A 17180-nucleotide genomic window follows, 5' to 3' on the forward strand; every position below is an offset into this window, starting at 1 on the left:
TTTTGTTTGACAGATACTAACTATCAACACGAGTGTCATAAATATTAGTGACCCAATGTGCCCCGCCCCCAATAGGTTGGAAGGTATTTGTCCAGTAATTAAACAAGCTTAATGATGATTTCACTTGTATTTTGAACCTTGAAAAATGCATGCAGTCATGTGTGTTTTTTTTATCACTTTCTTTGTCTAAATAAATAATTCATAATATAGAAGGAACAAAAGACTAAACAAGTTTTTGCATATTTCTAATACTCATCCAATAAAATGGCGTTTCATTGAACATACATGTTTGACTCCAATATTAATTCACATAGTTTATTTGTTGTTAAATAAAAATACTTTATTTCAGATTATTGATATCGCATTATGGCTTCCAAATCGAAGACCAATTTAGGGTGTCGATTATTTACGCTAATTATTACAAAAAATAACAATACAATTTATTCCAAAGGCGATGGTGGTGTGGTCTGATATAGTTCTTAATTAATGTATTGTGTTTTAGAACTATTTTAGAAGTTCTTACTTATTTTCTGATGAAAACATGACTAATTGCATATATTTTCCGTATCAGTAACCAGTGCTTTTGCCAACCAGTGACTGCGCATGCGCAAAAAATTCCGATTGTAAACAATAAAATTAATTCGTCTATAACATAAATAGGATGATAACTAGCGCACACACATCTAGACCTTTGCATAAAGACACACTCTTTCTAACTTTGAGTTTGTTGAAATGTTGTGTTTATTTTAATATTTTGCATAGTGAGTTTCGCCTAAGGCAGGTTTTTTTTCCACTTTTTGGGAAGATAGCCCATGGCTTTGGAATTGGGAATTTTATCGGCATTTTCATGAAATTGGGAAAATAAATTCATTAGCCTTTTTTCCACATGGAAAGTCCACTGATTAGGGAAATACTAAATTTGATATAACTCTTTATAATCATTCAAATTAAAAGAACAAAATCATATAATGCTTTGTTAGATGTAATTGAATTGAAATTAAGATAAAAATACGCATTAGACTTCTTTCTTAAAAAAAAAAAAAAAAAAAAAAATGGCAATTTTTTGCCACATTTTGGGATAAAAGTATACTTTTTGTGATTGGGAACATATCCGAATTTCGGCTATTAAATCGGGCCAAAAAAAACCTGGCCTAAGGTTATGCAATGGTGAACAACTTCGTTTCCTAAAGCGCATTGATTAATGTAAACAAAATCATAGATATTAGGTGAATTTCTACACAAGGTCACCGAATGTTATTTAAAGAAAAGGGGAGCAACTCATTAATCTTTCTTGACAAAATGTGCAGTTTAAGATTCATTTGTTTGAGAAATTGATATTGTAGGATTAAGACCATCGTAAATGTATAGTTATTGCACATTAAAAGGTGTAAGAAACACATATTTACCTGTTTCATTACATTATAAGTTTTATATTCGTTACTAAAATGTATGTTTTATGTTCGTTCTCTAAATGCGTTGTCAAACGCCGCCATCTTAGGTTAGATTCAACTAAAGCATCGAGTATCCCTCCGTAGTGCGTAATTTCTAAAGTTATTTTTTTTCTTCTTGCATAAAAGCCATTCAACAATCTGAGACTTGTATTATATGGCAATTTATAATATCCTATATGTGTCTTGAGTTTTTTATGACGTCAATTGCATTCTATGTTAAACAATGTTCTTTTAATTTGCGTTTTCTGTTGTGTGGGGCTTTTGTCGAAAAATGCTTTGTCGAAATATGGCTGCCAAAACGATGTTTGTAGTTGTGTCTGCATTCGTATGACATGTCCTTTTATTGAAATTAATGAAACACATATCGATCTTTGTAATGTATACAAGGCTTGCAATAGGAAAAAGAAAGGCTTGAAAAAATGCTTCAAACGTTTGCTGTATTATAATGCGATCCTTTCGGAATTGGAATTAGTGTAATTTAACTGGTAAAAGCACAGATACTGGAATGTTAATTTTGAAGAAATTCCTCTACAAGCATGATAATAAAACAATTTTTAATGATTGTTCGACCATTGGCGTGCTAGACAAGATGAGGGATGTGATCTTGTAGGTTAATTTCAAATTTAGCTATGAATTGGTACAGTCATAAAATACATTATTAATTTTAAAGATGTTGTAACGCTTGATTATTTTACCATGTATGATACAAAATTCGGTTTCATATATGTGTCTGTTCAAGATGACGCATATATATATATATATATATATGTGTTTTCTTGGTGTTATTCATGCGGTACATGTATGTCTGGTCAATTGTTCTCCGTTTTATTTAAAAAGGAACAGTCGGTCATTCTTATATTTGTTTGTACTTCCAGGACAACTGGGAAGACAACCGAACAGATCCGGATTCAAGACAAAAAAGAACAACAATGCGATGATATGTATTTGTATAAATTACATTCATGCAATAAACTTGTGTATAAAAAAGATGTGTTGGTTTTCAACCTTAATATGAAAATAAGATTTAGGTTCGTTTCAGGTTAAATGATAACGTTATTCCGCAACGTTTCGGGAACGTTAAGCGAACCATACATTTAATAATAACGTTGCAAAGTGGTTGAATTTTGGTTGCAAAGTGGTTGTAAAATGGTTGGATTTTGGTTGAAAAATGGTTGATTTTTGGTTGTAACATGACGTCGAATCAACGTCATATAAAGACGTCTAAAAAACTTTCATTTACAACCAAAATTCAACGGTCATTCAACGTCATGGTACAACGTCTTTTCAACGTCTATTCAACGTCATATGTTTGCTGGGTAAGCCCAAAATGGACGGGCATGTAAGGGATTGGAATGGGATCCGGTTGGGAAGAATAAGTGTTAATTTTCCGAATTACCTTACTAGCAAATACGATGATCTTCATATTTTTAAATCTAAGACGGAGAACAAGATTACAAAAATACACAATGACACGCATGTATTCCATTCATGTCATTATCTCCGTTTTTGTAGGCCTGATTTTTTTATCACTTAAGCGAAATATTGCGAAAAAATCAGCGACAGTCTTGCTTTGACCGGGCTAGAAGTATGTAAATACACCGTTAAGAACTTTATTTTTTCAAATATCTCAAGTTATTGAAATATATTTGAAAAAAAATCTTTAGTGCATAAAAAACACAAATGTTCTTGCAGTTTGTGCCAATATCTCAAGGTATAAGAATACATCCTTGAATACATCTGAAATCGGTGACAAAAGTTAACGTTGCTTGAAGCATAACCGTGCAGTTCACAATGAGTTTGTAAACAAGAACACAGGCTTATTAAATAAAGTAATTTTAAAGTATTTCACACTGCCATATCAGCATAAAAATCTGTCTTTCATGCAATCGTTGAAATTCTTGTTTTAAAAAAATATTTAAAAAGAGAATCGCTTACCGGCGTGTTTATAAACGTATAATTGGGAACCCAACAAAGCCACGTGACCCTGCACCCTGGTATTGATGAAACACTCAATGCTGCAAGTACTTCACTAGTGCATGTCGGTAGTTATTGTTTGCGTTTGTTTTCGTAAAATTTCAGGAAAGTTCCAATAATTTCAATAATTCGTTAATATGTGAATATTTCCATTCGAAGGAATGAATAAAATGTAATTTAGATGTAAGGTGTATGGTCAGTTCATCGTTAACAAAATTAATAACATAAAATGTGCACACGTGTGTTTGTATTGGTGGTGGTTGTCCGGTTTCGGTGGTGGTGGTGATGGTTAAGGTTGCTGTGATTGTATTGCCATATTGATTATCATAGTTATTATATTATTGCATGTATAAATAACAGTTACAACATGTATTGACATGTACTTGTAACTCCATTTCAGACGAAGGTCTTCATTCTGTGCCGTTTTATAGAACTGCTAGGGGGGATCTTAATCGTACTTTGCCACGTACTGTATTTAAACATTTTTATTATTTTTCTCTATTGCACCAATAGCCTATGGATTATTGAGACACTCTAAAGTTCGTTTCTTGTGTAGAGCCAGTTATTGGTGTGTTTAGACGTCTTTCAAACGATCCACGATACAATACAGACTTTCAAGCATCCGCTTATATGTAAAGCAGTGCAAACTAAGTTTGACGGAGACAACGCGAAATTAAAGCAAATATGAATACATACGAAAACTGTACGTTAAAAAGATCCACGAAATACCAAACTTCTATCAGTGGTTACATCCATATTGGCGAAAAGACGAAGAGAAACATATTTTTACAATCTTCACAAAGAGTGGTCGTTCCTTGCTCTCACATACAATCTCTGCCATCACAAGAACATCCTACCAGATTTGGAAGGATTATTTGTATGATTCTGTATGAAAAGAAGTATAATTTTATTTTGTATTTAAAAAAATAGTTTATAATTAGTTAAGGTTCATAAAAAAATACCTAAATAAAACAACACGTAAAAATTACAACGGGTAAACTATTGTGCCACGTCGCTCGGCTATATCACGTGGTTAGTTATGGAGGCAGGACTTCGATCCAGTTATGCTGGTTCCAGTAAAATCTCTGCGCGGAGGTTGTAGTTTTGGTTGTTGCACGTGTCGTTGAGTGATTTTATCGGAAATACTGTCATGTGGGTAGTACTCTGCAATAAGTATAATGTCAAGTATAATAGCTTTCCGTAGGATTCAAACCCGGGAACTCTGCGAGTCAAATATAAAATGCTTCCTCTGTGTCTGTCCAGCTTTAATACTCTTCAGCCTATTTAAAACGCCATGTTAGAAATAGACGTACGCTCCAAAATATCATTATTCCACTCCAGATTCTTTGCAGACGCTTAACTATATTAAAATATGTATTTCCTTTACTGCCCAACCGACTTATTCAACACAGTATATGTTCCAGATCTGAACGGTTACTGTCATACATGATTGAATTAATACCTTTATACTATGGGTAATAAATATTTTAGTTTTTTTCAGTTATTCATTTTACGTCTCCAGATTAATCCGGAAGTTACAGTAGGTCAAGCTGTTGAATCGTCATACTAGTATTCAACATCTGACCTGTAAGTGTGATTATGATTCTTTAGTTATGCATACATGCCTTGCACTTGACAACACCGTCTCCGAATAGTAATCATTTCGGGCATTTAAGTTAAAATGTGCATCGATGATGATGTTACAATCTGGACAAGATCTGACAGACGCAATTAACTGAATCGCCATTGTGACGGTTGTTTTATCGAAAATTATGTTATTAACGGTATATGGTTATTAAAATGTATTAATCAAATTACAACATTCTTGTTCGGTGTAATAATAACGAATTCAAAGAGAAAATAATGCTCCTCCCTCTGAAGAGTACTTCCATTGCTTCGGTTATCATCGGTAACCTTCGGTTATCATCGGTTGCCTTCAGTTATCATCGGTTATCATCGGTTAACTTCAGTTATCATCGGTAATCATAAGTTAACTTCAGTTATCATCGGTTACCTTCAGTTATCATCGGTTATTATCGGTTTTCTTTTGTTATCATCAGTTATACCACTTGAGTTACCTTCAGTTATCATCGGTTACCTTCAGTTATCATCGTTTATCACCAGTTACCATCAGTTATAATCACTCTCATCGCATCATCATTAAATATACCACTTTACATACTTCTTTAGTAATATAATAACGATTATTTAATAAAATATATATCGGTAATTCACATTTATATTCAACAATGTTTAATAAATACAAACCTTCACATATCAGGAATTAAGCGAACAAAAAACGCACTGAATGTTTCTTCATGACACTTGATGAATCTTTGGGCAAATATGAGCATACGCCGTATGCTGTTATATGGAGTTGTACGACGCAAATTTCTTCCTACACGGACTAATGATGAATAGCGTTCCACTCTACACTTTCTTAAGGTGATACGCTTTCACACTTTCTTAAGGTGATACGCTTTCTAAAGACTGTTTTTATCTTGTCGCACTTTTGTGTTAATTTTCATTGTCAAATCTTAATTCATATTATTTTATGGCAGCTTTTACACCATAGGTTTAGATCAGCAGCAATCTCACAAATACTTTTGGTTAAAATTGTTATGTAAATTTGAATGATAACTTGTATATTATGTGTTTTCAACCTGAATAAAAATCAATCAATCAATCAAAGTAATTTCACTAATATGGAATACGCCTTTCAGAAAAGTTCTCTAAGGTGGAAATTTAATAGATAAATAGTGTGTTTTAGATTACATTTATTCGGTGTTAATTGATTTTTTTTTAAGTTCGACGTACTTTGGGGGGGGGGGGCGGGGTTGTCCGAGATTTGTGTCAGCTGTGACAGGGGGAAGGGAGTTGGGGGGGGTAAAATAGTTAACAAAAATAGCGTGACATTCTCTATGGACGACCTCTAAGCAGAGACGTTAAAATCTAATTATAGCATGAGTTGCGATGTTTCTTCTGTTCTTCTTCTTATCCATCTAATTCTTCTTCTTCTTCTTCTTCTTCTTCTTTTTCGTCTTCTTATTCTTCTTCTTTCTTCGTCGTCGTCTTATTACTGTAATTCATATTCTTATAATTATAATTATACGTCTTGTTCTTGTTCTTCTTGTTCTTGTTCTTCGTCTTATTCTTCTTCTTCTTATGATGATGATTATAATTATTATTATGATTAATTTTATTATTATTGTTATCATTATTATTAGAAGTAGTAGTAGGAGTAGTAGTTGTATTGTTATTATTGTTGTTATTGTTATTTTCGTAATCTATCAATGGCACAAATAGCAGAAAAAGATTACATGAATCATGGCATGATGCAACCTTTCTTACAAATACAACGTAGAGCTAAGTAAGCTAAGTAAGCAATGTGGAGTCGCTGTGGGTGTTTTCTAAGAATTCTAATTGTAAAAGGGATCCCACTATATACAAAGGCACTATATGTGACGTTTGCAAGTACGCTAACACAATACTGAGTGTCTATTGAGGATTCGAGAACAGAGCAGACACAACTCTACAGTGACAGAGCTAATTTTACTAAGATTCGTTTAAATATTTCATTGATTTCTTTTATTATTATTTTTCGGCGTAAGCTGTATTAAGCCAGCTTTTCACCCTGACTTGACCTTTGTACGTGTCCAATAAAATTCAAATAAAATTTCCCGCGGCTAGGTACGAATGAATACACTTCATTTATTCAATTGGCTGATTTGAGTATACAACCATAACATTGGAAACATATCCGCGTCTTTGTAACACTGTTTTACTGCATGAAACAATTTTATCTCTAATGAAAAGGCTCAATAGATAGAACAGTTTTACAATCAATTTTCGACATAAATACAGTTTGTGCGTTCACCTCTTATTTTCAGAGAATTACCAGCGCAAAAGCGTTTATACTAAAGGCTATATTCTCATATTTAGTACTTACTTGCATTGCATTTCAACCCGCGAGGTTTCGGGTCAATTCGCGGCCAGTGTTCATAGTTTATATACAGTTCATCACCGGAGTTCGCAGAAGGGGTTGCGATCTTTTCATGGAAGGAAAAAATTGGAATCTATGCTATTTTTGTCTGATGGAGTACATACCGGGGTAGTTCGTTTAGTCGCTTTGTCGATATATCAATATTTTAGGCACAGCTGTTGCCTTGGTCGTGTGCAGTTGGCGTAAACAAGCCGTCGTTTCAGCAGCAGAATTGTTGCCTAACTTTAATGCATTGCATTCCAATCCGCAAGGTATCAAGGTCAGTTTGCGGTCAGTTGCCGAAATCTTTATATAAACGCCGTCTCGTAAACTTGGGTCACTTTGTGCACTTGAAATCTGTTTTGATCAGAAAGATAGTAAATAAAGATATTCGGCGATATTATTGTGGTACGTCAATCATCGATTTTTAATATGTTTTCAACATTTGCATGATAAGGACCAATTTTGATAAAATTAATTAGAAATATTTATCCATTTAGACCAGTTTATTGAGCATGAGCACAATAATTCACTATACTATAATTATGCAATTAAATAAGATTCGAGTATTGCCGGCTGACCTATATGCACTCGTTTATTTTCATGTTTCTTGTGTTTTTCTATTCTGTAAATATAGATATCTGAGTAATAATATCACATAAAGCAAAATAAGCCACGAAATCTGGCGCAACACCCCGTAATAGATTTGCTTGTGATGTAGCTTAGAACTGCGCAGATAAAAGGCATCCGCTACTTTTTATCTCATAGAGATAACTTTTGATCGTTCATAAACATCGACTACAATCAACGCCTTATATATTTTTTAAAGATATTTCTTGTTATTATTACTACTACTACTACTACTACTACTACTACTACTACTACTACTACTACTACTACTACTACTACTACTATTACTACTACTACTACTACTACTACTACTACCACTACTACTACTACTACTACTACTACTACTACTACTACTACTACTACTACTACTAATAATAATAATAATAATAATAATAATATTATTATTATTATTATTATTATTATTATTATTATTATTATTATCTATTTTATTATTATTACTAGTATTGTTATTATTTTTATTATTAAAATCTTCATCATCACTATTGAAGCAGCTTCAGTAGTTATAATATATATATATATATATATATATATATATATATATATATATATATATATATATATATATATATATATAATTTAATACAATATGTTTACTATGTATATTTTAGGAGCAGACGCCGTTGTAGTGTTGTGTTGTGGTGGTAGCAGTAGTTACTGTAGCAGTAGTTGTTGAAGTGTGGTTGTTGTAACAGCAGCAGAGGTACTAGCAATAATTGATGTTATTTATGTAGTGTGGTTGAAGTTAAAGGGACTTGTTCACAGATTTTTCATGTTTTGAAGTTTGTCATTTGATGCTTCAAATTGATAGTCCACAATCCTCGTAATGTCACAAAATATAACGATAACAACAGAACTTTCCAAATAATTCAATCGTTTTGCGTTTGTAACGCTTTATAATTCCCAGTTTTTTTAAGGCATAAGATGCATATATTGGATATTTAGAAAAGGGTTAAAGTGATATTATGCGCATGTTTCATTGTTGAATTGAGCTGTAAAGAATTAGCAGGTCAAAAGAGTTAAAATGTGGTAACTGACTAATTATCTACAGCTCATCTTGCTACCAGTTGTTTATACAAAGTGTATATTAATTTCGATATTTTACATGACTGTCCCAGTTATCTAAGCCGAAATGATCCGTGAAACAAAATTGTGTCTTTGTGTCGTATGAACGAATCTGCACTTAAACTAAATTTAGATTCACATCGTACATCGAATCATTTCTGTCGTCAGTTGTCAAAACGATAGTACGGTTGATATTCAAATGCATTATTGTTCTCTTTCCGGGATATTGTTTTAGTATGTTGATGTTGCATAAACAAATATAAATGTTAACACTAAAAATATACAACGGTTGCGATAGACATCTATAAACATAGAATATACTGTTAGATTCGCATGATATCACTTTCACGTTCAGTATTACTGTTTCCTTGCAAAAAGCAAAAAAAACATAACTACATCAAAACATTGCAAATATGAAACTTTTTTTTCAATTTGTCAATGTATCAAATGATTATTCGTGCTTAGGCGTGTCTGAAAATAGAAGGGACTTATGAGACTTAAATGTGGAATAGTATCAAAAGCATTTTATGACGTGTTTTTTGTTTTGTTTATTTAGATTACAAACCAAATATGGAGTCTAAGTCAGTCACAGCTTGTATTTTTCTGACATGGGTAATGCTGACAGATGGACGACCTTGTACCTCCAACCAGAGAGGTTAATACTTTAAATGGACGACCTTGTACCTCCAACCAGAGAGGTAAATACATTAAATGGACGACCTTGTACCTCCAACTAGAGAGGTGAATACTTTAAATGGACGACCTTGTACCTCCAACCAGAGAGGTGAATACTTTAATTGGACGACCTTGTACCTCCAACCATAGAGGTGAATACTTTAAATGGAAGACCTTGTACCACCAACCAGAGAGGTGAATACTTTAAATGGACGACCTTGTACCTCCAACCAGAGAGGTGAATACTTTAAATGGACGACCTTGTACCTCCAACCAGAGAGGTGAATACTTTAAAGAGCCTCGTTCTGGGAAAACGGAACTTAATGCATGCGCGTAAAGTGTCGTACACTGTCCTCACAGGCTTATCAGGGTCGACACTTACTGCTTTTATGGTATCTTTCGTTTAAAGGAAGTCTCTTCTTAGCGAAAATCCAGTTTAGGGCTTAAGAACAGAACATGTGTTTTATTACAACTTGCACAATGTACATCGTCAGTATAACAAAACAAACAAATCGTGGTTAAGATTCATGTCACGTTAATCATATGTTATATAATTTCAGTACATACGATATATTATACAGTACATTATCACATGCCATACCCTGTTTTCAATGTAATACAACCATTACACATGCGTAATACAACATTTTTAAGTTTCTTCATTGGCTTAGTTTTCGTTTATTGACCAATCGCATTTTGTTAGTTTGCTGAAATGACGTTGCAACGTCAAATGACAACATTCGGGATTTATCATTATGTTTGCGTAAATATTTATTTAATTTGCTCATTTAAAAGCATGCGATAAAAAAGATCTGACAGGCTAAAGGCTCGCTTACTAACACAATTCCTGAACTCGTTTAATAAAATATGGTATGATATGACAACTCGTGCCAGATCCTATATTTAAGTCAAATAATATATACTTTCAGTACATACAAGTACCTGGACTGCGACTGAACATGATAATTGATAAAGTTCATTAATTAAATTAACTACTTATGATATAAGATAAGCACATAAACTATAACCGGGCCGGATGCATGTGCGTAAATTGTCGTCCCAAATTAGCCTGTACTGTTTGCACAGGCTAATCAGGGACTACGCTTTCCGCTCTCATGGTATTGTTTCGTTTAAGGAAGTCTCATCTTAGCGAAAATCCAGTTTAAGCGGAACGTGTCGTCCCTGATTAGGGTATGCGGACTGCAAAAGCTAATCTGGGACGACACTTTACAAACATGAATTAAGCACGGTTTTCCCATAGCGAGGGTCATTTATATTTGGACCATGAAACAAACAGTGAATTGTACGTCAGACTTGATATGAATACAATATCTTTGCACGTTACATATTAATAACCTCTCTAAATGTATATCTTTCAGATTACTTGTATGTCCGGTATGGTCAATGCCAGGAGTTGTTGTGATCGCTACCATGCAGAACTATTGGACACCTTATGGTACAAATATGACTAAGAATCTCAGTCGTGGGAACTTAAAGCGCCGGCTACATCCGACATTCTATTTTTGGATTGGAATGCCACTCTTGCCATCAAGCACGCGCAGTTTTCCGACACCGGACGATACAAATACACGCGCCCTTCCGGAAAGTCAATCCAATCAGACGAATCAGGGACAGAGTTCGATCTAAAAGTCGTCGCCTGTGACCAGATAGCGCGTGGTCCGTTCCCAATAGCGCCATTGCCCTGCGGTGTGACGTCAGCAAAAGTGGGTGATCACGTGACTATCCCGTGCACATGATATTTCGGTTGCGATCAAGATGACGTTAGAATGATGACATGGTTAGCGATTATAGCTCGTTGACAAAAGTTCTAGCAGCAGACGACATAATCACGCAAAACAGATCGACAAGTTATTTTTTCGCTAATCGTAAAGGCCTTATTCTCTTCAATGTTGAGAGTCCTATGATAATTTGAATCTAACAAACCGAGCAGTCAAAACATAAATTATGGGTCAAATAGAAAGCACTTTTTGCAACTTATTCTTGTAAAGACTGGTACAATTTAAATCATATAAATGGAGACGTATTTTGACTTAGTCAATAACATATTGAGCAATATATGTTAAGTCACATTCACTTCATTTTTATACTCGACTGAGCACATTGTGGTTGGATTTTTGTATGCATTTAAACGCGTATAGCCCCTTTATTAAATTAGGGTCGCACAACGAATATTTCGACGCTGTCGCTCGCATTCATTAAATATTGCGGTTTCATTGAATCACGGGTTGTATTGCACAATCTTATGAAATATGAAAGTTTCATTTTCGAAAATAATGTGGGTGCTTCTACCTGGTAAAACCTGTAAATAATCAAATATCATAGTGTACGTTATTAATAGTTTTACCGAGTAAGACATCCCCTTGATTTAACCAGCAAATGGCTGGGTTTTATTATGTAATAATATAAGTGTTTATCACATGGTTAACATGATGTTTTTTTGTAAACATACATTGTCAATAATGTTTTCGTACGTACGTCTAAGATAATTAAAGCGTTTTATTTGATAGCATCACTGGTCAATCTCATGTCACTATGTTGGTGTCAAAATGATATACAGCACGAATTGATTTCGCGTACATAACGAATTTTAAGATTTAAAAACTATTTTTGGATAACATTGGATGAGTGTTTCTTCCGAACAAAAGCATGTGACGCTCTTTATTTAATGCAATATTTACATAATTCGTCCAGAAAAAAACTTAGTAAGTAGACGGGGCGGCTGGATTAGTTGGGAGGAGATCATTGGACATACCAGGGCCGTATGCAGAATATTTTGACTGGGGGGCCCAAGCGGTGAGGGTGCGGGAAGGGCCTCCCCTTCCGAATTTCAAGTTTTTCTTAATTTGGCACTTTTTAAGGTGAATGTTTATGCTTTAAAAAACTTATTTCGTGATATAAGTTTATGGAATATAACATGTAAATCATCAACTTTCTGAAGTCTAGAGCTTTACAGATTGGTGTGAAATTCACACCGATGTTTAAAGCTTTGTATTTCAGAAATGTGTGATGTTTGATGAAGAAGGAAAGCAAACTTTAAAAATCAAACAACTTTATTAAGAAATGTATAATAACGTATGACTGACATATAACCATAATATTATTTTCTCTTTGAATTCAAATTTCCTCTAAACTTTCATAATAAATTCGTAATAAAATGTTTATCATCTACTACACATTTTCACTTTCACCTTCATCAACACAGATTAACCATCACTATCGTCTACAACTCCGACATTTGTTTGGAAATTTCTCTATAATAACCGTTTTCCGAAGGTTTTTTAAGCAACGCTTTCAGATATTGAGCAGATTTTTGGTATCCGGAGAGGCGCCCTCTCGGAGAGGTGCTCCCCGGAGAGGTGCCCCCTAAATTTAAGAGGGCAGAGAGGTGCCCTCCAAGCAAATCTGGAGGGGCGGATAAGTGCCTCATGTCAGAATTTAGTAGGCGGATATCTGCCCCCTCACAATAATTTAAATGGCGGATAAGTGCCCCCATTGGGACTTTCGTCTGTTCCAGTTTGCAATCAACCCAGACACTTACCGTAAGAACAATTCGCAATTTATCGCACCACCTGGTGCACTTCCATGTGCAATGGCGCCAAGACGTATGAGGCGAACAGAACAACTGCGGCAGAGAAGAGGCAAGCCCGAAAGGCCCGTGTTGCAAGCCCAACTGGAGACGTCCCACTCCTCCCCTTTGTACAAGAATATTCCGTGCCAGGATCGGCCTCAGCAGCCATTTGCGCACACACAGACAAAGCCAGTCCCAGACCCAAAGATGACTTGAGTGGTCCTAGTCGAGTCGACGGACGAACAAATGAACAGTCCAAATTGTTAACGAAATAATTTAGAAACAAATAAATCTATTTATGTACAATAATTTCTATCGTAGGATTTGATGGATTGTAATAAATATCAATGTTAAATGGATACTACATGTGTTTACTTCTATCCTTATCGCAATATTTGATGAATGAGCAATGTCATTATCAATTGAAGTATGCTACTAATCATTATATTCTTTGTTAACTTTTGTCATCACCTTATTTTCATCATACTTAATCTATGTATTTTTCTTCTGTTATTTTGTATTTTGCTTCAGATGAGGGATGAAGTAATATGTGAATCGCGCTCTGAGAAACAAACCTTTATTGGTTAATCACATAACAAGTGACATAAAAAAAAAATTATGAGTCATTAGTAAGTTACCGTTCGCGATCTGTTGATTCCATTTTTGTGCAAAAAAAATAGTGTATGGACATGACACGATTACTTGACATTGCACATGTTCACGCTATTTTCGCGCGTTGTTGTAGCAGAAAAGCATCAAATATATGCGTTTTCAGTTGAGCCCAAAGTTAGGAATTGATAGTAATAGTTTACCGGGACTGAATGAGCATTTTCACATGTTGTATTCCAATGTTCAATTAGTTTCATTTAATTAAAATCATGACCATACCGATTACAAACTGTTTTAATAGACGCCGCAGACGGCAAATGTTTAGATTCTCAATCAAAACTTTTTCAATACGTCGAGAAATCTCTTCACATTTTGCCGTTCTTATAATAAAAGTATTTATCCTATTATTTAACATAGTTGAGTTGTCATAACACTGGTATTAATGGTATGACTTCAATAGAGTGGTCCGATCTTATGAAATGTAATTTGTTTGACCTAGGTATTAAAGTATCGGTGGATTAATTGTTAACAAAATCGATTGTGATTGGGTTTAACTTGTATTTATCCAAAGGGTTTGTTAAAATATGTCTTAGTTTTACAACAGCATTTCAAAATGGAATAAACGCTTAAGCTATTATAATAATAGCATTACTGCAGGGCGTCCATCTGAACCAAACAATTACGCAGTTTCTGCATGACTTGTACGTTCGGTCAAGTTTCTCGATGGATCAGTTAGAATAAACAGCACATACATGTGTGTCATTTAAAAGGATAATAACGAATGGTCGGATATACAACTCCACACACACGAACACACGTACACACACTGTGATTTAGTATACGAATACTCGGGGAAAAAAACAACACACACACACACACAATTTTCCTCGTTTATAATGCACCACCTGAATAGACAAATCCTGCAGGATCTATCTGCTCAGGGTGTACTTTAAGGAGAAGACAATATTTAGGGGGCACTTATCCGGGTCATCAATTCTGACAAGAGGACATTACTTCGCCCCCTAATTTTTAGCAGGAGGGATGTTCTCCGCCAAATAAACAATATTGAGGGGTCATATATCCGCCCAGTGAAAAATCTTTGAAGTGGCACCTCTCCGGGGGGGGGGCGCCTATCCTAGTGTCAGAGTTTTGTAGTACATTTAATAGTACCCGAGCCGACAATGGCCAATCGAACTATAACAACCGTTTTCAGGAGTTTTTTTACGCAACTCTTTCAAATGTAGAGCTGATGTTTATGCTCCCGTTAGGATGGCATATAGCAGTCGGACTGTCCGTCCGTCCGTCTGTCCATCCGTCCGGCATTTCATTTTCCGGCTTTTTTTCCAAATAGCTTTAAGATATTGACCCAATATTTGGTGTGTGAGTCTAGCTACATGACTTACAGATGAAGTGTCAGTTTCGTTCCGGTTCATTTATTTTTGAGAAGTTATGGGCCTTGGACTTAGACAAAGACGATTATCAACATCATCGCCTTATTGCTGCCAACATTATTTGTTTTTCACAAATTATTAACGTCAGCAATGTCCAGACCTACGAACTCCTGTGTCAGTTGTTTCCATTCGCTGCTTCTCTTTCCTTGGTCAATCAAAAGACCTGTTTAATCAAGCATTCAAGATCCCAAGGGGTAATTGACTGATCGGGGATGTGGGTACAAGGATCGAGATAAGAAAACATTGCCTAAGGGCTTATCTCCACCGGCGAGTAAATTAGCGCCAATCCTACGTCTGCTCTTTTGTATTGAGTGAAAGTGAACTGTGTTTCAGGAGAGAAAAATTTGCAGTTGGCCCATTATTTAAAAAAAAAAACAGCATAACTCAACAGCCAGCTGGGAGGGCCCGGGCCCCTGGGCCCACCCCCTGGGTACGGGCCTGCATACCTTAGTTATTACACTTGCTTAGTTGATAACAAGTAGAACGGACGGTTTGCTTAGTTGGCAAAAGTAGACAGGACGGCTTGCTTACTAGTATTTGGAAGTAAGTAAACGCAACCACTGGCTTACGTAGTAGTAAGTAGATATTACGGCTGGCTTAGGTAGTAGTAATAAGACGGGACGGGTGACTTAGTTGGTAGTAAGTAGACGGGACGGCTGGCTTATTTGGTAGTTATTAGACTGGACGGTTGGCCTAGATGAAATTAAGTAGACGAGACGCCAGGTATACTTGGTATTAAGGGACAGGACGGCTGGCTAAATTGGTATTAAGTAGACGGGACGGCTTGCTAAATTGGTATTAAGAAGACGGGACGGCTGGCTAAATTGGTAGTAAGTAGACGGGACGGCTGGCTAAATTGTTAGTAAGTAGACGGGACGGCTGGCTAAATTTGTATAAAATAGACGGGACGGCTGGCTAAATTGTTAGGGAGTAGACGGGACGGCTGGCTAAATTGGTATTAAATAGACGGGACGGCTGGCTAAATTGGTATTAAATAGACGGGACTGCTGGTCTAGTTGGTAGGGGAACGCTAACTGGAATCACAGCCAGAAAGATATAGGTTAGCCGTTTAGGATTCGGCAGTATATTGATTGTGACGGCCATCCGTCCTCTACCTCTGATTCAAGTTAGGCAGTGTTACAAAACTTGTAATTGAAATTGTAAATAAACTTTATTTGGCAACGAACACTTGATTTTAAGTGGCTTTAACGCTGTCACTAAAAATTTATTAAAATGGAATTGATTCAAAATGAGTTATAACGGCCAATATCGTTGTCAATTTGCTTGTTTAACATATTGAAAGATTACGGGCATATTAACCATCCCTCTAATAGCATTCAGTATAAACGATCAAATTCACAATGTTCTCAAAATTGTATGAAATATTTGCTATCAGTACTCGTATAGTACTGCAATATTCAATATGCAGACGTTGTAAGACAGCGCTGTACCGGTAACTTGTAAACTACGTATTTGACATGCTGTTTATGCCAACCTTTCTCTTGATTAGTGCGCATTTATTTAACGGAATGTTTTTAACTTATTTGACATTTGTTATATGAGTCTCACTCTAGAAAAATCGGGACTGGTGCATGTGCTTAAAGTGTCGTCCAGATTATTCTGTACGGTCTACACAGACTAATCAGGGATGGGACTTTGCGCTGTTATGCACAGACTAATCAGGGATGGGACTTTGCGCTGTTATGAAATTGTTTGTTTGAATGAAGTTTCTTCTT

General features: G+C 35.3%; 1 long non-coding RNA gene across 2 annotated transcripts; it reads left to right on the forward strand.

The window, feature by feature from the left end:
* Nucleotides 1–5776: 5776 nt before the first annotated feature.
* LOC127836589 (uncharacterized) lies at nt 5777–12155 on the forward strand. Of its 2 annotated transcripts, none has more exons than XR_008028835.1 (3): nt 5777–5870; nt 9677–9775; nt 11175–12155. It is a non-coding gene; the product is annotated as an uncharacterized LOC127836589 (long non-coding RNA). The 2 variants fall into 2 exon arrangements; XR_008028834.1 differs by lacking the exon at nt 11175–12155 and adding an exon at nt 9862–10055.
* The last annotated feature ends 5025 nt before the right edge of the window (nt 12156–17180 follow it).

This window comes from Dreissena polymorpha, chromosome 6, assembly GCF_020536995.1.
Source record: "Dreissena polymorpha isolate Duluth1 chromosome 6, UMN_Dpol_1.0, whole genome shotgun sequence".
Taxonomy (NCBI): domain Eukaryota; kingdom Metazoa; phylum Mollusca; class Bivalvia; order Myida; family Dreissenidae; genus Dreissena; species Dreissena polymorpha.